We start from the raw sequence: 20290 nt of genomic DNA on the forward strand, positions 1-20290 counted from the left end.
CTGTTATGAGGGACACAACTGCGTCCCTCGGCGTGGAACGCAGCGATGGCTGTCTTTGAGCAACACAAAGCAGAACCAAGCGTCGGCTGGGGCCCGACTGTCCGAAAAGTTGCGAAGTATGTGACCACATTTGCTGCTTCCAATAGAAGCAGACGCCAGGGGGCAGCGATGGTGCGGTGGCAATTCTCAGCCTCCCCTTCCCGACTGGCGTACTCCTTAGTGCTGGCGAAAGAAGCACACGCAACGCCATCGACATATACGAAGCAATTCCTGCCGGCCGGTGTCTTCTGCGCACGAAGATAGGAAATTAAATTTCTTGCAGCCTCCTTTTCTCAAGCCCAGCGGAAAAGAGCCAAGCGAAGTTTTCGTAGATTGAACTGCCTATCGTCCTTTAGGTGCTCTTAACTTTCTGCATCACGAAAGCCAACATCTCCTGAGGAATTCAGTCGTCTACATTCCTTTTCTGTTGGAACACTGTTCTGTGAAAGGCCTCCGCGGAACGGTTGCAAGCGTATGGCGGGAACCTCTTTGATTCGTTGTGGGCGTGTTCTTTTAATAATAAGTTGATGTCGTCGGCTGCTTTTGAAGCGGAAAAAAAACAATTTATACAAAGTGTAAAAGAGCTCAGACAGCCGGCGATGAATGCTCCAAAATGGCTGACAGCGCGTCAGGTCGAGTGCGCTGGCGCCGCTCATGGCGTCACAGCATGTTAATTCAACACAGCAAGTGCTTGTAGAGGTTCGTCTTGCAAAGACACCTGCTTTACAAGTGGCGCCACCACTTTCCTGAACGAAAAGCGTGCATTTCAGGTGTCCACTAGGCAATGTGGACGCCGACGACGAAGTACACACTTTCATTCTTGTTGCTCCCTTTCTTTACCCAGCGCGTGATTTAGTGGCACGTGAAGGCAGAACTTTACCGAGCTTTGGTTTGGATGATCTGCAACAGTATAAGCCATCTCCACAGGGTGAGTACGGAAAAGGGTTAAGTGCACTCCGAGGCGATGACTGCGGGACGTGGGTGAATGTTTATTGGCGGATGGAATTCCACAATGACGATGATAGCACTACCAGCAGGGCAGGCAGCTGCTAATGGCCACCTCTTCTTTCTTTCTGATTTTTACAACCTCCCGGCCACGCGACAAATGGCGGAGGATAATGGGCATGACGTTAATGATTGCAGTTTTCAACGGTCACCAAGCACTCGTCTTTTAACCCTTTCGCCCAAGGTCCCGTGATCAATTCAATGTGGTCACAATCCATGTCATGAACGTCGTAGTCACCCTGTGTTAGTCCATGATTTCGTTTCCATCGAGGCTTGGTGCGTTTGTGATACCTGCGCCTTGCATAATCTGAACAGGGTAATCGACTCGATTGGACCGTCGTCCGTCCTGGATGAGGACCTTGCAGACTTCGCACAAACTTCATGCGGCATGGGCGTCCGGTTGAAAGTCGGGTCCTAAGAAAATTTAAGTACCGGATGCGTCTCTTCAGGTGCATACAGGTCCTTCGCCGTGGGGCTTTCCCTTGATTCCTTGTTTTTGGTCTCACTCTGTACTTGATCACGCGTTTCGGTTTAGCTTTATTTGTGCTACTTGTACATGCTTGTCGTAGGGCTCTCCGGTTTCGCCATTTTCGCCGTCGTTGTTTTGGCATCGGGGTTATCAAATCTTTACGTTTTGCCGTAGTCAACAAAATCCCCTCCGAAAACGCGTTTCCGTGATGGCAACATATATTTGAGCGATCGATGGGTGCGCCTGTAACTGGGTCAATGTGTCGATGCTTCTGCAGTGTTCTTTGGTTCACTTTCGGGGTTCCATTAAGTCGTTCGTTGTGCGCTGAACTCGTTTTAATCTCTTCGAAATCTTCCGCAGAAGTCTTATTTTTTGGTTTCTCCAATGTAGTGTCGTCGCTTCTATTTCTCGTTATATTCATTGAAGGTAATGACGCCGGTTCATCGTTTGCAGCGTCAACTGTGCAAAAAGCTCTTGTCAGTTCGTCTGAGCGAGCCTTAGGAGCGCCTGCCTGCACTTTGCCAATTGAGGCATTGTGTTGTTCTTTGAAGGTACCAGCTCGTGCGGTGACATGGGGCTCCTGACGATCATGTTTCGAAGGTGATGCCAAATCGCTGTTAGTAGGGCCACTGTTCTTTAGTGTTGACTCTTTGTTCTCTACGGTGCTGTTGTGTTGTTCGGAGGCTATTGCTACAGTGTCATTGCTAGGATATTTTTGTAACTCCGGGAACAATAGCTCCATTCTAAATTTTATCAGCAGTATCGAATCTTCGAAATCATACGTGGCTTCACATTCTTTCCTTAAATTCTCTAGGTCAACGAGTTCTTCAATTTCACCGTCCAGTTTCTTCAGAATTTCATATTCTTCCATTAGGCTTTTCTTGAGGCAAATTAGCTCACCGATTGATGGTGTCTCGGCATTCATCCGTGATTTTATGTCGTTGATCAGTGTGGCGGCGTCACTCCGGGTTAGGCTTCTTCGTTTGCAAAGGGCATCCATGTCGATGCTTGGCGTCGTTAATATTTCTGGGTCGCCGAGAAGAGTCATGGTAGGCGAGAAACCTAAGCCGGTTCTTCTGTTGGTCCCGTCAGGGGTCCACTAAGAGTCGGTAGCGTTGGTGATAGCGGCTGATCGTTAGTCACTTGGCGAGCCCTCAATTGATCCTTGGGTACTCACGTCCGCCTGCGGTCCGTGGTCAGCGGTCACAGTTTAGTCCTATCGCAGCCGTGTCACTCACGTCATCGTCGATGGCGCTCCGCACACTCCAGTCTTCAACTGTAGAGATCTTCACATCCTGGTCACGGCACCATTTTGTTAAAGAACCGAGGCGAGGACCGTGTGACGTGGGTGAATCTTTAATGGTGGATGGAATTCTATAATGACGATGATAGCACTATCAGCAGGCAGCTGCTAATGGCCACCTCTTCTTTCTTTCTGATTTTTCCAACACTTCCTCTTAAATTTGAAAATTCTAAATCATTGAGGGGTGGGGGGGGGGAGAAGTGCTTCGAATTAGTTTAGACCACCTGGGAACCTTCTACGTCCTCCCAAATTTCGAGACACGGTCGTTTTTCGATTTCCACCTCCGTCAAAGAAACAACACTCGCTGCAGGAATCGAACCCGGACGTCCTGGGGATCAACAGAACGACGGCTTAGCCAGATTGAACGATGACATCTAACTGTTGAGGATGCCGCTGTAGCTGTTGCAAAATAACGCGATAAAGTGACCGCAGTCATTCCGGGTTTTCCGCAGTCATTCCAGTCAAACCAGAACTGATTTGACATCACAAGCGACGAGAATGGGCGCGAAAAATGAAGTCGCAATATATATATATATATATATATATATATATATATATATATATATATATATATATATATATATATATATATAGTAAGGAAATGAGGGGCTCGTTGAGGAAATACAGAAAGATAGGTCAGCAGTCTACAATGCCAAAGGAGGCATAGGGGTGTGGTTAGGCTCTTTTTTTTTTACTACGGTTAATGAAGTAAACATTTTTTTAATATACAGAAGAAAGAAAGAAAGAAAAACACGCGCCCAGAGTGGGGACCGAACCCACGCCTTTCGATTACATGTCGAATGCCTTACCAATTCGGCTATCTGGGCGACTGTGTTCTCCTTCACTTTCTGGGATATTTATATTTACTAGAAGTGTATCTTACACTTCAGGGTGGTAGCCAGCGCCACTCTGACTACACGGGGAGAAGGGGACCTTCTTTTCAACCCCCGGGGCGTGACTCCAACGTCTACAGCCTGTCACGAGCGGGTAACTGGTGGGAAGCCCTCTTATGCTACCTAGGCATCAAGGCTGCCTGAACCGAGACCCTCGCTAGGCTTTCGCAGAATAATATAGTAAGGAAATGAGGGGCTCGTTGAGGAAATACAGAAAGATAGGTCAGCAGTCTACAATGCCAAAGGAGGCATAGGGGTGTGGTTAGGCTCTTTTTTTTTACTACGGTTAATGAAGTAAACATTTTTTTAATATACAGAAGAAAGAAAGAAAGAAAAACACGCGCCCAGAGTGGGGACCGAACCCACGCCTTTCGATTACATGTCGAATGCCTTACCAATTCGGCTATCTGGGCGACTGTGTTCTCCTTCACTTTCTGGGATATTTATATTTACTAGAAGTGTATCTTACACTTGAGGGTGGTAGCCAGCGCCACTCTGACTACACGGGGAGAAGGGGACCTTCTTTTCAACCCCCGGGGCGTAACTCCAACGTCTACAGCCTGTCACGAGCGGGTAACTGGTGGGAAGCCCTCTTATGCTACCTATGCATCAAGGCTGCCTGAACCGAGACCCTCGCTAAGCTTTCGCAGAATAATATAGTAAGGAAATGAGGGGCTCGTTGAGGAAATACAGAAAGATAGGTCAGCAGTCTACAATGCCAAAGGAGGCATAGGGGTGTGGTTAGGCTCTATTTTTTACTACGGTTAATGAAGTAAACATTTTTTTAATATACAGAAGAAAGAAAGAAAGAAAAACACGTTTAAAAATGTTTACTTCATTAACCGTAGTAAAAAAAAAAGAGCCTAACCACACCCCTATGCCTCCTTTGGCATTGTAGACTGCTGACCTATCTTTCTGTATTTCCTCAACGAGCCCCTCATTTCCTTACTATATTATTCTGCGAAAGCCTAGCGAGGGTCTCGGTTCAGGCAGCCTTGATGCCTAGGTAGCATAAGAGGGCTTCCCACCAGTTACCCGCTCGTGACAGGCTGTAGACGTTGGAGTCACGCCCCGGGGGTTGAAAAGAAGGTCCCCTTCTCCCCGTGTAGTCAGAGTGGCGCTGGCTACCACCCTCAAGTGTAAGATACACTTCTAGTAAATATAAATATCCCAGAAAGTGAAGGAGAACACAGTCGCCCAGATAGCCGAATTGGTAAGGCATTCGACATGTAATCGAAAGGCGTGGGTTCGGTCCCCACTCTGGGCGCGTGTTTTTCTTTCTTTCTTTCTTCTGTATATTAAAAAAATGTTTACTTCATTAACCGTAGTAAAAAAAAAGAGCGTAACCACACCCCTATGCCTCCTTTGGCATTGTAGACTGCTGACCTATCTTTCTGTATTTCCTCAACGAGCCCCTCATTTCCTTACTATATTATTCTGCGAAAGCCTAGCGAGGGTCTCGGTTCAGGCAGCCTTGATGCCTAGGTAGCATAAGAGGGCTTCCCACCAGTTACCCGCTCGTGACAGGCTGTAGACGTTGGAGTCACGCCCCGGGGGTTGAAAAGAAGGTCCCCTTCTCCCCGTGTAGTCAGAGTGGCGCTGGCTACCACCCTCAAGTGTAAGATACACTTCTAGTAAATATACATATCCCAGAAAGTGAAGGAGAACACAGTCGCCCAGATAGCCGAATTGGTAAGGCATTCGACATGTAATCGAAAGGCGTGGGTTCGGTCCCCACTCTGGGCGCGTGTTTTTCTTTCTTTCTTTCTTCTGTATATTAAAAAAATGTTTACTTCATTAACCGTAGTAAAAAAAAAGAGCCTAACCACACCCCTATGCCTCCTTTGGCATTGTAGACTGCTGACCTATCTTTCTATATTTCCTCAACGAGCCCCTCATTTCCTTACTATATTATTCTGCGAAAGCCTAGCGCGGGTCTCGGTTCAGGCAGCCTTGATGCCTAGGTAGCATAAGAGGGCTTCCCACTATTTACCCGCTCGTGACAGGCTGTAGACGTTGGAGTCACGCCCCGGGGGTTGAAAAGAAGGTCCCCTTCTCCCCGTGTAGTCAGAGTGGCGCTGGCTACCACCCTCAAGTGTAAGATACACTTCTAGTAAATATAAATATCCCAGAAAGTGAAGGAGAACACAGTCGCCCAGATAGCCGAATTGGTAAGGCATTCGACATGTAATCGAAAGGCGTGGGTTCGGTCCCCACTCTGGGCGCGTGTTTTTCTTTCTTTCTTTCTTCTGTATATTAAAAAAATGTTTACTTCATTAACCGTAGTAAAAAAAAAAGAGCCTAACCACACCCCTATGCCTCCTTTGGCATTGTAGACTGCTGACCTATCTTTCTGTATTTCCTCAACGAGCCCCTCATTTCCTTACTATATTATTCTGCGAAAGCCTAGCGAGGGTCTCGGTTCAGGCAGCCTTGATGCCTAGGTAGCATAAGAGGGCTTCCCACCAGTTACCCGCTCGTGACAGGCTGTAGACGTTGGAGTCACGCCCCGGGGGTTGAAAAGAAGGTCCCCTTCTCCCCGTGTAGTCAGAGTGGCGCTGGCTACCACCCTCAAGTGTAAGATACACTTCTAGTAAATATAAATATCCCAGAAAGTGAAGGAGAACACAGTCGCCCAGATAGCCGAATTGGTAAGGCATTCGACATGTAATCGAAAGGCGTGGGTTCGGTCCCCACTCTGGGCGCGTGTTTTTCTTTCTTTCTTTCTTCTGTATATTAAAAAAATGTTTACTTCACTAACCGTAGTAAAAAAAAAAGAGCCTAACCACACCCCTATGCCTCCTTTGGCATTGTAGACTGCTGACCTATCTTTCTGTATTTCCTCAACGAGCCCCTCGTTTCCTTACTATATCATTCTGCGAAAGCCTAGCGAGGGTCTCGGTTCAGGCAGCCTTGATGCCTAGGTAGCATAAGAGGGCTTCCCACCAGTTACCCGCTCGTGACAGGCTGTAGACGTTGGAGTCACGCCCCGGGGGTTGAAAAGAAGGTCCCCTTCTCCCCGTGTAGTCAGAGTGGCGCTGGCTACCACCCTCAAGTGTAAGATACACTTCTAGTAAATATAAATATCCCAGAAAGTGAAGGAGAACACAGTCGCCCAGATAGCCGAATTGGTAAGGCATTCGACATGTAATCGAAAGGCGTGGGTTCGGTCCCCACTCTGGGCGCGTGTTTTTCTTTCTTTCTTTCTTCTGTATATTAAAAAAATGTTTACTTCATTAACCGTAGTAAAAAAAAAAGAGCCTAACCACACCCCTATGCCTCCTTTGGCATTGTAGACTGCTGACCTATATATATATATATATATATATATATATATATATATATATATATATATATATATATATATATATATATATATATATATATACGGATGAACACAAAAAGCAACAGAAAAACAGAACGAAGATATAAAGGCATTGAAGGTGGCGATCTTCAAGTTATTTATGTAGAAAATGAACGAACACTCCCGGCATTCTGAATTAACCCCATTCGCAAACAAAGAAAAAACACACAGGCAGGGAAGAGGCCGAAATGCTCGTAGATAAACTAGCAACAAAAAAAAATATTGCACTTTGCAAAACCGAATCGCAACGAAAGTGATAGACCCCTTGGAAGAATGGCCATCAGCCTTCCGAGCAATATATATATACGGTAAAGTTCTAAGGAACCGCCCTCCCCTGAAACATCGCCCACCGCCCTTTAATTTATTAAAAGACCCCAAAAATCGCCCACCCCTTAAAATCAAGACTCTTAGCGCCGATGAGTGAACAAAATAAAGTAGAATCCGCTATTCATGTGTTGATGCGTGCACGTATCGTTCTTTCCACACTTGTCCCGAAAGTTCGCCCATCCGGTATTTTTCTCTTGATATCTCCGTACTGGGGCTGTGCGTTCTTTCGGAACACTACGGTGTATATGTATGTATGCATGCATATATATAAGGTTAGTAGAGACAGAGACACACGAGAAAGACGTAGAACATAGAAATAAGTTTACTGACCTCTTCCTGAAACGTCGGTAAACTTATTTCTATTTTCTACGTCTTTCTCGTGTGTCTCAGTTTCTACTAACCTTATTTTTTCGCGCTCTGTGTGAGTTTTTATTTTTCCAGACTATATATATATATAAACAAAAAGGGCGCACGGGAAAATGTTCATTGCGTTTTTTGAATGGCATGTCATTTTGCATGCGAGAGCAGCGGCTTCGCCTCTTCGGCTAGGTTATAGCAATATCAAGAAAAGTCGTCTTCGATACCGTACCCCTTTTTTTTTCTCCGCCCCAGCCACGGCACTTTGGGTTCTTCCACCGTGCTGCGCGAAAAGAAAGTTCCAGGCAAGTGCAAAGGTAGAAGATAAAGGAAAGAAAAGGATACCCGTTGAGAAGAGAGGAAGTTCCGAGGAAGAACTGAGAATGGGAGACTTGGGATCGTGCCAAAAAGAGGACGCTTCGATCGATTCTGAACCGCCGGCGTTAAGTTGCACATATACATCTGCAGGGAAAAAAATGCGACAAGATCACTGCTTTGAAATCCTCCTTTGCCCTTGCTTATCTCCATGCATTTCTTTCGTTTATATTTTTTGTTCTTTTTTTTTTTTTTTTGTCCCAGGTGTCAGTAGCTCGAGGCTGGCACGGAAAACGATTACAATGGCGCGTGGAAATTTCACGGATCTTCCATCGGATAAACCAGAGCGTTCGGACTGAGGAGAGATTTTAATTGGGCTGTCGGACGTTCTTTTGCAAACGTGATTTTGTTTTTGAAACGGCACTTTTGAAATGCAGGTACGGGGCCAAATAAGTGGGCCTGGTGGAAGAAACAGCAGAGGTTTTATTGCGCAAAACAAGTTGCGTGATCGCTTCCTAGCCTTTAAGGCGGACTACATGGATGCGACAGTATCGCATCGCGGTTCGTAGCGTATCTGGCTAATGCAATACGCTTGTCTCCACTAACCCCTATCGGATTGCTTGTCTCCACTAACCCCAAACTGCACTTTTGGGATGCGTCTTCCTAGAGCAATGGTCGCCTCCACATGAATTCGATGTACTGTCGCATTCATGTAAGCGCGCATCAGTAGGCCGTTTGATTGGTTGAATAAGACTGAGATTGTCCGGTATAGTAGGTGTGCAGAAGTAAACACGTTCTCCCACTGCTAACGGGAACGGCTGGGGATGTTGGATAGGCCGGGGTTTTGATTGTGCTCCTACACGGCGCGGTGCGGTGTATGCACGCGTAAGCAGTAAGCACCTTGGTCATCGCGTGACCTCGCCAACGTATAAGCCGTTTTCTCCGTGTTCTCCTCAATGCGATAGCCCGTGCTAGTCGAAGTGCTTAACCAGTTCGGCGAACATGACTGTTATGTTAGCAATAATGTTGTGCATCAACAAAGTAATCGAGTTATCGATGCTTCGCGTAAGCCATGCGTGAGCGGAACGCAGCTCCCTCACGGTTTTAAAGCGAACCGTGCTGCCACGCAAGTGCTGCCACGTGCAGCTGTCCCGTCACACGCATCCGGCTAATTTTTGTTCCATCCTGGCGGGGTGCCGGATTAACCGGGACGTTAAAGTCGCTGTGGCGACGCGGGTTCCAATCCCGCAGAAACCCAATTTATATTCTCTTTACAGAGACGGCCATTTTGGTATCATTCATGTTGTCGCTCACGCCAACTACGGTCGCTTTTTGCCTTTGAGGAGGCACGTTACCGTGCGCAAGGCTTTCGTCTTAATGACATTGCATTGGCCTGGCATTGCAATGACCTATTCTACCTATCCGAAACGTCTTCTGTGCTTTCTTACGAATAAGAAACCACCACCAAAACCATTTGCCAACAAAGTCGACAAGTATGAACGGATGAACCGGGCTTAGACGTTTACATGTGTCTGTGAGTATATAAGACTATTGCGCAATATCAATTTTACTTTGGCCGGGTGTCTGAATCGAGTCGCAGACAGACAGACGGACAGACATACAGACAGACCAAAATTTCTGGGTTTAAGCAGCCCAAGAAAGACTATCGTCTTTAAAAGTAACACTGCAACGCCGGCACGCGCGGGAGGAAAAGCAAGCACTAAAAGAACAGAACTCCCGCTGGCGCAGTTTCAGGCAGGCGGAGCGCGAGCACTGCGAAGGCGGGAAATTCGAAATGCTTTGGACATACCTCCGTTAAATTCAAAAAGAGAGGAATGAGACAGGGCGACGAAGAGCGTGATGGGTGGTAGAAGTGAGCGGATAACAGTGCCACCGCCCATTATGGTGAATCACTGCTCTTCACTTCCGACAGCTTTCACATTGAGTGGAGCGGCTTTAATCTATTTACTTCAGGACAGACGTGACATTTATCTAAGAAAACCAAACTAGACCGTCTGGAACATTTCGATGTATTTGTCAGTCTTTTCGTATTGGTGCACGGTGGTTTTTGAGACCGTGGGTCATGAAGCAGGAATTCCCACAAGAATGTTGACAGGCGAGTTCCCCTTAGAAATCGAATCGAGTTTCTGGAGCGGGGCTCCAGCCACCGGGCCTTTGCACTACAGACCATGCTCAACCAAGCTGATATTGTTCCTGCGAGATGAAAAGAAAACAAAAAGCTGTGGTTGATTCCTCTGTCGTAGGAATCCGTCAAACACGAAAGTGAAATGTGCAGCGAAATCTACAGCTGAGCGCGATTTGCGGGTCGGCGGCTGTCTTGTGGGTGTCCTCGGCGAGCGACGTCCTGCTGGCGGGTCGCTTCAGCAAAGGTGTACTGGCGTCATTTCCGTGACGGATATTACGTCAGTGAAATCTTGGGGTGGCACGACATAATAGACTGTTGTGTTAAAATATTAAACCGGAAAACGAACAACCCTAAATATAACGCACTCTTTATAGTACAAAAGGTTACTTTCCCGCAAGAAGACCCTGTGTGCAGGAGTGCACCCTTTACAGGCCGGTTGCTTCGTTGTACAGGCATCACTTCCGTGACGGATATGACGTCAGCGAAATCTTCGTGTATTCGGGAATTAAACACTTTCGTGGTAAAAAAACAAGTGGGGAACTTACCTTTTCACCTCGGGGGATGCGAGATGACCGGGGTCGAAGACGGAGAACTCCTTAGGAGCCGGAGCACGGCCCCAAGAAGAGAACCCTGAGAAAACTTCGCTGCGGGCCCGGACGACCGAAAGTGCTGACCACAAATCTTTCTCGCAGCGAATGCCAGGCGAGCGAAAAACTTTCCCGCGGCGGTGCCGCCGAATAACGCGCACACAATGCTGATCGACGAAAACGGAATTTCTCCTCGCTTGAAACACGCGTTGGGAGCAGAAGATGCGCCGATGAGATGCGTTAATTGCTGACGAAGCAGCGCAGACGTGGTGCTTCCCCCCTTTATGGTTGAAGCAGACGAACCACGCCTTTTCTTCGCACGCAGACGCTGTCCTCAGGTTCACGGAACTTCGCTTTGTGGTCGCTTTTGTTCGTCACTCCGAAAAGGCTGAGTGTTGTTGCCAGTCTCTGCTTTACGACCAGTGCTGTGCGTTCAGTAGGGGGCGAAAAGCCGCCGTTACGGTTGGGAAGTGCTGCTTCACGATGCCGATGAGCAGACGGGGAACGCGGCGATGGGCCATACGTCCCGGGAGAAGAAGTGGGGGTGATTTCGGCGGGAATGGAAGATCAAACTTGGTGTCCGAGAGAACTTGGCACGGCAATACCCGCGGAGAGACCTGCACAGGATGAAGAAAAGAAAATGAGCCATTTTGGGATACCCTCTAACGATAGACACAGAGCAATCTTTAAGGGCGGTAAAGACAGTACTGTAACGTCGCTGGACCGTTAACCTGTGTGATCGAAAAAAAAGTACAAATTTTTACATAGCGTCTGCTTAATGAGGGAAGTTATACATTAAAGTTTCCCTAACGGGCGCTTTCTGAATACCCTACGTTCGACATTATTTAAAGACGGTAATGGCGTCCGTGGTTGGTGCACTACCTTCGGAAGAGAAATGAACGTGAGAATAAGGCGGGCAGTCTCATAAAAATCGCGGCATAAAGACTGAAAATGCGCGCAGCTCCGTGTTTGTCTTTTGTTAAGACGTAAAACTGGCGCGCAGCTCGTTAAACCTTTACTGTCTTAAAGAAATATACTTGGCGAAGCACCAAGATGTAAGCGGTGCGTTGCCGATTAAACGCTGCAAAAAGTAAAGCTTTTCTTGCACTTAAATCTCAGACGAATAAGGAATGCTACACATTAGCGCCATTGATAGAAAATATGGTGCAAATAATGATTTCAGGCAGAAACTAGGCAGCAGGCAGGAGAAAGTAGCAGCATGTAGCACGAGCTTACAATTTAACAAAGAATGCGAGGGAGTAGAGAGACAGTGCGAACACATAATGAGCCATTCACTCTTTTGGATGACCAGCGGGACTGGGGGGGACACAGAATTTTGAACAAAGGTACGAACTCCAGTTATCACTCGACGTCATTCAATCTGTAATCGTGGGGTTGACGGGTGGAGACTCCTCCTAGAGCATGCTTAATTTTAATTTTTGCTAGAGTTGGGTCAGCCAGATTTTAGAGCACCTCCTGTATGAAACAAGAATTTACTACGAGAGGCGGAGAGTGTCCAATTTAGCAGTAATGGGGTGTCACCGGTAGTGACACATTGTGGGAGGTAATCGTCGACAATTAGTAGCAAACGAGGGCAGGAACCTGTCTAGTTTGGAGTTAGAGAGACTAAATAGTTACAGCGTCCCGAAGAGCAATGACTATGGCTTGTTGACCAGGCAGGACAATCTCTTGATTCAGTCTATATTGTTATTCCATCCGGGTAGGAATAAATCTGGTGGTTGTGTTCTGTTCGACGTTTTTCGCAATTTGTGTTATAGCGAGGTTGAAGAGCGTAGGAGCGAGGAAGTAGCCCTAAGGTACGCCTCAATCCATGTGGAAGGTGCGCGGGGACCATACCGAGACCAATCCCTAGATGCCTATGCGGCGGATTGTTCCCGGACAATTGGACGAAAGTCACGTATACATGGAGAGGCTTTCTGAGAGAGAGAGATATAGAGAGAGAGAACGAGAGAGAAAGAGAGAGAGAGAAAGCTGCTTCTGCAAGTTCCTCAAGGATGGAACTTTGGCTGACACTAAGTCTTTCCGAATATCCACGACCAGGATGAGGTCCTGATGCCAGTGTTTTGCCTATGCTAGGGTAATAACTCGCCGTAGCAACCAGAGGCTGTGAGCGTTGCCTAGGTTAGCTGAAACACATAGTTGAAACACGAGATGCGCCCAGAATACGACCCTTCTCACATATCCATATTTATTACCGAAACGTTATTTTAATACGTAGTTCTTTTAATATGTGGATTTCAGAATGAGTAGTTATCCAAAGGGAAATATATTGGCACCTTCTTGTCAATTCTGGCGCTACTGCTTGAGCGTTATTAAACAACGGACACGATTTTTGTATGGCGTATACTGATATAGTTGTGAATAGGCGCACGATGCTAAGGCCACGCTGAATATTTAAAGCTGGCGAAAAATTTATGATCCGTTCCACTCTGTAAAGATGGATGACTAGCGCAGCTAGCCATTCCTCTTCGCTTAGACATGGCCCATGAGAATCCCTCAATGGCAAACAGGTGGATAATGAATTTTTCCAAAAGGAAACATTCATTACCCACCTGAGACACTACTAATATTAGAAAACTCGAATATTTACTAATATAATGGGTATGCATATTCAAGGGATGAGACACATAGGATTGAGGTCCAAATAAATATTTTGAGTGACGTGCGACTTCGGTAGTGATGGCATGGTAACACGGCGCACAAACCCGGACGTTCGTTTTAAGTGCCGAGCACTTTAGGGGCTCGCCTTGTCGTCGTAGTTCACTCGCTGGACCCAAGTAGAGCCACACGGCGTTCCGTCATCGCAACGTAACCCAGAGGCTTCGAAAGCAAAGCAGTTTATATAGTCATAAGCGTTCGAAAACTCGTGAACCGCTGGCGCTTGTCATACACCTCCCCGTCGTTTAGCGCAAAGAAAACTGTAGGTACATTTGAGGCAAAATATGTGGAACTAACCGGCATTGCCCGCGTTCATTTAGTAAGGAACGCTCGTTGAGTCTGCCGTCTGAATCTGCCGTCTGAGTTTGCCGTCTGAGAATCTCTGCACGGCAGACATTCTCAGATAATGAATGGCAGCCTACCATTGTCCCTGAAGAAGAAAGTGTATGACAGCTGATCTTACCGGTACTCGCCTACGGGGCAGAAACTTGGAGGCTTACTAAGAGGGTTCAACTTAAATTGAGAACGACTCAGCGGGCAATGAAGCGGAAGATGTTAGGTGTAACATTAAGGGACAAGAAGAGAGCGGGGTGGGTCAGGGAACAAACGCACGTTAAGGACATATTAGTAGAAATTAAGAAGCAGGAATGGACGTGGGCAGGGCATGTCATGCGAAGGCAAGATAATCGTTGGTCATTAAGGGTAACAGAGTGGATCCCTAGGGACGGCAAGCGTTGCAGGGGGCGGCAGAAAGTTAGATGAGCTCAAGAAGTTTGCGGGGATAAATTGGTAACAGTTAGCACAGGAACGGGGTAATTGGAGATTAACGGGGGAGGCCTTTGCCCTGCAGTGGGCGTAGATAGGCTTGTGAGGATGATGATGATGATGACGCTCGTTGAATTGGGTTTTACGATTGTATGCGAAAAAAAATGGCGGTGGAACGCCGGCACGTGCGGGAGGAAAAGCAAGCCAAAAAGAACAGAACTCCCGCTGGCGCAGATTCAGGCAGGAGGCGCGCGAGCACTCCGAAGGAGGGAAATTTGAAATGCGTTGGATTGTAGAAATGAGTAGATAACGGCGCTACAGCCCATTATTGCGAATCCCTCCTCTGCACTTCCAACAACTTTCACATTGAGTGGAACGGCTTTAATTTTTTCGAACTCTTTGAACGCCTCGCGGTTCAAAGACACATTAATTTTTGTTCGCAGCCGTGAAAAATAAATGAAACAACAGCCATATAACGTAAGCTTATATTGAAAGACCGAACAAAGAAATTCTTTCTGCAATGCACGGAGGATTAAACTCCACTTTGGAGAAACAAAAAAGAGAACCAAAAAGAGAAAGAAAGACGTTTGGGATTGATTGAATACATGAGACGTGGGGTGTCTCATAGGGTTTCTCCCAAAAGCCATCGTCCATTTTCTTAGGCACAGTTACAAAAGATCGAACCTCCTTGAGTTCCCGGTTCCGGGCCACCGCAACAGGGTATCGTTTGCTCACGGATGTATGGTGGCGGCATTCGCATCAGATCAGTGCCACGGTGGCAGAGAAAAAACATGACGACCTGTCTCCTCTGCAGCCACGCCATGCCGCTGTCCTAGCTTGGGAAGTGAAATTTTGCCAATCTACTCAGCCTGGTATGCGTCGCATGAGAGATGGCTTACAAGAGGCGTCGTTGTCATTCAGACACCCAAAAAAAGTGCCGACGAAGATAAACTAAGTGAAGCAGGAGAATGAAGTTATATGCCCCCTCTAGCATGGATACGCCGCCACCAAGCTCTCGTAGTATGCTGGTTTTAAGTGCGAATGCACTTCTTAAGCGAGCCTGAATCGTCCGCCGCCGTAGTCCGCATAGCAACAGCTGCGGGTGCGCGCGCTCCTCGTCTTCCCTAGCAACGGGGGGAGATGGGCGCGCGCTGCCTGGCCGCGTCCCCATGGCTCATTCTTGTTGTTGTTCCTGCTGACATGGCACATACCCACGTGGGGGATTGGCCAGGAATCGGGCGTGAGAAGGGCTAATGCACCCGCTTAAAGGAGTACTGACACGAAATTTCAAAGCTGAGATCCGCTCTAGCAATCAAGTACAACGACAACACAAATAGGTGTCTGTGAATAAATGCATCTTTCTTTCTTTGTAGTTTGTGTGTGTGTGTGTGTGATCTCTCTTTCGCGAACATTACCGAACCGCGCAAATTCAACTCGTGCATTCGCACTTTCACATTCTTCCCCTCGGGGAAATGCGGGGAATTTTTTTACACAGGCTTTTGTTTTTGAAGCCCAGTGTCTGCTAGTCAACCTGTTTCCTAAAGGCATTACCCTTAACTGGATATACGCAAAACCTCGGGTCGCGTACGCCACTGGTCTGCTGCAGATGCAGAAATCAGGCTTTGTACCGCAGTGGTGTTTTGTGAGGTGAGCACACACGTGGGCACAGAACTTTATTCTAGAGGGCTTCCATGCGAAATGCGCAGTGGACGGAAGGGGTTCCTTCTTCACTGGAATCCATATGTTGCTCTCGCCGCCTGGCCCCTGGCGACCAGCCGCAGTTGATTCTCCAGGGCGGGGCCGGACGGAAAGATCTTCCATCGCTCGTTAAACGTTAGAGAGAAGCGCTGAGCACAGGGCGGAGTAAGCAGAGGAGCCGGTGGACGCGAGCGAAAATTTGATTCACAAAGATAGGAAAATTTAGCAACCTGGCAGGGAAGATTTCCCGTGGTTGGAGCGCTAGAGATTGTACGCGGGCGATGTCAGGTTCTCTTAGAGCGAGGGTCGTTGTTTCACAAGCACAACCGCCTAGTCCGCCGGCCTCAGCCTCAACCCACTCCGCGAATTGTTTTTGAGAGACAAAGAGGACTCAGGGAAGCCAACTCATGTTGGAAGCAGCAGCCGGCCCGCCAGGATAGGCTTCGTGTCATTCCCCACTTGTTCAAGCCAGGCCGAGTTAACCCAAGCCAAGTCAAGCCAAGCAGAGCTGAACAGGACGAGGATATGTGGGCCACGAGAGATAAGGCGTTCACAATAAAGAACACGTACCTGCTTTGCTTCTGTTGTTTGCCTGGCTCTGAAATTAAGAGCCAGCTTCGCTGGCTCGTCTTATTTTTAGTTCTCATTGCATTCAGACTCACTGTCACTGACGATTACCTTCTAAAACAACGGTCCGGAGGGCAGCGCGTAATTACACGCCGGACGTCCGGGAAGAAAATTGTTGCTGGCACCGCGAGGCAGGCGGTGGCCTATACACTGCCGAGATAATCCGGGCAGCCTCGTCGTTGGTGAGATGACAGCGAGATGTTGCAACTTTGGTCGTCCACTTATGTTTTCTTTGTTTATTCGGTCGAGGTACACACGCAGTAAGGCATAATGCATGCTTGATTTGTAGGGGGTAGAACGATCTGTGTCGCGTATGTTTACGCCTATTTACAATCTGTCAAGAGCACGCGGATGCGATTCACGGTATACGTATACCTGTAGAGGAGAGTGCCGAAATAGAGTTTAACAACGTGTGGGTTCGAGCTAGTTGGTAATCCATTGTACGAATTTCAAGCGCGAAAAATCAGACAGGAACTTTCGTGCTTGGAATTCGTACAATGAATTACCAACTACCTAGAACCCACACGTTGTTAAACACTATTTCGACACTTTCCTCTGAATGTTTGCGCTTGAAATTAATGGAATAGATTTATACGGCCATTTGAAGCAGTTTAGTTTTCTCTTCGCGGTCACGGTTCGCGAGCCTAGCCTAAGCCAAGCCTACGCCTAAGCCAAGGATAGCCTAAGCCAATCCTAGCCTAAGCTTGAGCCAAGCCTAATTTGCCTTAGTTGCGTCATTGAGCTAATCCGAATGTTCTTGCTTGTTCTCTTTAACGTGCGTGTGAACTCGATCGGTAAAAATAACAGTATTAAGTAGTAATACAGTAATTAATATTACCGCAGAAATTATTGCAGTCCTCATGTGAGTTGCGAGAGGAAAGAGTGTATGGAATGGGAAAGGGGGGAAAGGGAAGTACGTAGCGGGGTCGGCCACAGACTATCGCTTTCCGCCGACACGAGCATCGAAGCGAGCAGAAAGGCGGCTTTTTTCGGTACAGTTATCCCGCATTTCTTTGGAACACCTAAGCTTAGGATAAATTATTTTGTCTTATTTCCGCAAAACTAAATAAAATGGCAACGCTAATCTCGCTTATGTACTTTCGTTTCGCCTCAAACGCGACCAAATGTCCCAAGTTTCTTCGCGCTAAAAAACGTTTACATGACCACTGTCACAGAGGATGGTAACTGTAGGCAGTAGGATTGTTTCCCTGTGCGTTGTACTTCTCGTTCATAGAAAATGTTTTGGCAAGTGTGTTTGCAGTGCAGGTTGCAGAGTTCTTTCTTTTACTTAAAGGCTTCCGTGAGGTGAATTAGTCTTGAAAATGGCATAGTAGTAATTATGCAAACCAATCATAGTAATAATTATGCAAACAACGGCCTACCAAAGCTGATCATTTCTTAATGGCCATCGGTAAATCCCCCTAAATAGATATATTCGGGTGAACCAGCGACTGCTTGGCGCGAAATCCGGATGTTTGGAATATTTTACCAAGCTAATCTTCGTAGGCAGCTGTAATCGTCATTGGTCAATCTTTCGACGTGGCCATCGGCTAGAGGCGCATACCAGCAGTACATAAGAGGCAGTGATGGTTTATCCTGATTTTTCCTATCGTCGGTGATGTCGACAGAAAAAACGTTCACTGCTAACCGAGCCAGTGCCTCATATTAGTGGTATCACGTGGATTGGTCTTGAATTGCTTCAAAGGAGCCGCTATCCATTTATTCAGAATCTTGTGTGCGGGTATGTCGTAAATATGGAGCTGTGTGTTTTTTTGTTGCTGTCACAAATTTAGGACCATGGATTTGTCCCTCGAAGCAGCGCCAAGCTCTGCGGAGTCTGTTTCTCTTATTGGATAACATTGTCCTAATTTCAAAACGGTAAATTACATGGCCCAATCTGAGACCTGAAACCAAATTTGGGAAAGTCCGTTATCGCGCCAAGTCCACCCCAGTTTTTTTTTTCTTTTTGTTTCCTGTCCAGCTTTTTCTTGGTCTTTTCTTCCTTCAGCAGAGAACCATGTATATAGGCGACGGTAAACTCCGGCAAACTTCTCGGCTTTTTCAATAAAGAGCCTTCTCTCTCTCTCTCTCTCTCCGGTGAAAGGGACACTGGCCGTGGAAACTGACGCGACGCCAACAAGCAAACAGGCTCCAGAAAGGATCCGTGCTTCGTCCCGATTTCATTGGAATTCGACGATAAAGAGAGCAGACCTATCGACTTCCAAAAAGGTCGAGAGCTGGGCCGGTTGGTATGCGTTCATAATGAGACAACAGCGCACCCTTGGCAGGACGAATACAAGACAACAACCCAAGAGCTTGTGTTTTTGTCTTCTATTGGTCCCGCCAAGTGTGCGCTGTTATATCATCAGCTATGGACTTCCACTAACTATTTATTATATAACCCTGTCTCACCTACTGTCACTATAGCACTGGTCAAGACTTGCTGTACACAGAAATAGGAAACGAGCGTAGATGTAAAGTTCCCACAAGCACTTATTAAACAACCCCGTCATGGCTTCTGTCACCTCTATCAGCCACGCGGAAACTACCCAACCCGATTAACACCCGCCATCGTCGACGAGTTTTATCGCTAATCCGAGTGGAATACGAGTCCAGCTCTTATACGCATCATAATTATCAGAATCGGTCAATAGTGACGCTTCCTCTTACGGTGGCGCTACTCGTCTTCGCCTTAAGGACGATCGTATAGCCGATGAACTAAAGCGCCTTCACGGCGACGAACTAAAGTCCGCTCGAATCTCTCCGTGGACGTCCCCTCAGAAACGCTGCCGCCCCACGTTCCCTCTTTTTCCCTGAGGGGCGCAGCTTTGGGGCTGTTCGTCGGTCGGTCGCCCCGAGGGGCTCCACGCCTGCGCGTGTCTGGCCCATTACGTTAACCCAATCATTCCGGAGCCACGCGTCGCCCTAGGCTGTTTGCCCGGTGGTCGCCCATTCAATTATAAGCCACGGCCACCGAACGAACCAACCACCGTGACAGAGCCGGATGTTGACGTTTGGCACCGAGCGCGAGACGCTTGGTCGTTGGACTGGGACGGCGACACTTGAGCCGCTTGTCAGCTTGTGTAGAGGCCGCTGCCGAGGAGCCGCTCGTGATTGCTCGTCCGGATATTGCGATTGGCTGGGTGTCCGATGACGTGCGCCTGGACGGGGATCGCGTTACGCTGAGCTGTTTAGGACACGCTACGCGATGTCGGCGGCGTCCGCGATACTTAAATACGATGTGGCCTGGAGGCGGGGTCGTATACGTTAGATAACTTCGCAAGGCTTAGGTTTGAGGCAAACCTAGAGACGCAGTGGGTAAATGAGCGAGGCCTCGGCTAAGAGGCTTTGGTAAATGAGCTCGACAGAAGCAGGGGTGATACCGAGGGACGTTTTAGCGGGAGCGGATTAGGGGAATGACTTCGATGGCAGGGAGGGGTCACACGCGCCGTGTACTTAGCAGGATTATATCAAAATCCACTTGGAGGCGGCCAACAACCCTTGCTCCCTTTGGACCTCCACTGGTAAGTAGGCGTTCGTTAACGCAGAGCTGATGCATTTACTTCCCTTTTTGGATGCGAACCCTAGTAGGCTATACAGCCAAAACAACGGAGTTGGCAAAATGATGCTACACACAACGATGGTGACACCATTTGAGGGGTATAGAAACCGACAAGCGGATCAGGAACCGTTCTTCATACTTATCAACATTGTTG

General features: G+C 47.6%; 1 protein-coding gene and 7 non-coding genes across 8 annotated transcripts in view; 5 read left to right on the forward strand and 3 right to left on the reverse strand.

Moving 5' to 3' along the window:
• Nucleotides 1-20290, reverse strand: part of Machr-a (muscarinic Acetylcholine Receptor, A-type) — a 472231-nt gene that overhangs the window by 139335 nt on the left and 312606 nt on the right. Inside the window, exon 4 of the mRNA XM_077680501.1 lies at nt 10764-11422. The gene's annotated coding sequence lies outside the window, so the exon portion shown is untranslated. The remainder of the gene's footprint in view (nt 1-10763; nt 11423-20290) is intronic.
• Nucleotides 3572-3643, reverse strand: Trnat-ugu (transfer RNA threonine (anticodon UGU)). Its single transcript has one exon. It is a non-coding gene; the product is annotated as a tRNA-Thr (tRNA).
• Nucleotides 4051-4122, reverse strand: Trnat-ugu (transfer RNA threonine (anticodon UGU)). The gene has a single exon. It is a non-coding gene; the product is annotated as a tRNA-Thr (tRNA).
• Nucleotides 4905-4976, forward strand: Trnat-ugu (transfer RNA threonine (anticodon UGU)). Its single transcript has one exon. It is a non-coding gene; the product is annotated as a tRNA-Thr (tRNA).
• Nucleotides 5384-5455, forward strand: Trnat-ugu (transfer RNA threonine (anticodon UGU)). Its single transcript has one exon. It is a non-coding gene; the product is annotated as a tRNA-Thr (tRNA).
• Trnat-ugu (transfer RNA threonine (anticodon UGU)) lies at nt 5863-5934 on the forward strand. The gene has a single exon. It is a non-coding gene; the product is annotated as a tRNA-Thr (tRNA).
• On the forward strand, nt 6343-6414 carry Trnat-ugu (transfer RNA threonine (anticodon UGU)). Its single transcript has one exon. It is a non-coding gene; the product is annotated as a tRNA-Thr (tRNA).
• Nucleotides 6823-6894, forward strand: Trnat-ugu (transfer RNA threonine (anticodon UGU)). Its single transcript has one exon. It is a non-coding gene; the product is annotated as a tRNA-Thr (tRNA).

This window comes from Haemaphysalis longicornis, unplaced genomic scaffold (genome assembly GCF_048455015.1).
Source record: "Haemaphysalis longicornis isolate Haplotype H1 unplaced genomic scaffold, Haemaphysalis longicornis Haplotype H1 scaffold_8, whole genome shotgun sequence".
NCBI lineage: Eukaryota > Metazoa > Arthropoda > Arachnida > Ixodida > Ixodidae > Haemaphysalis > Haemaphysalis longicornis.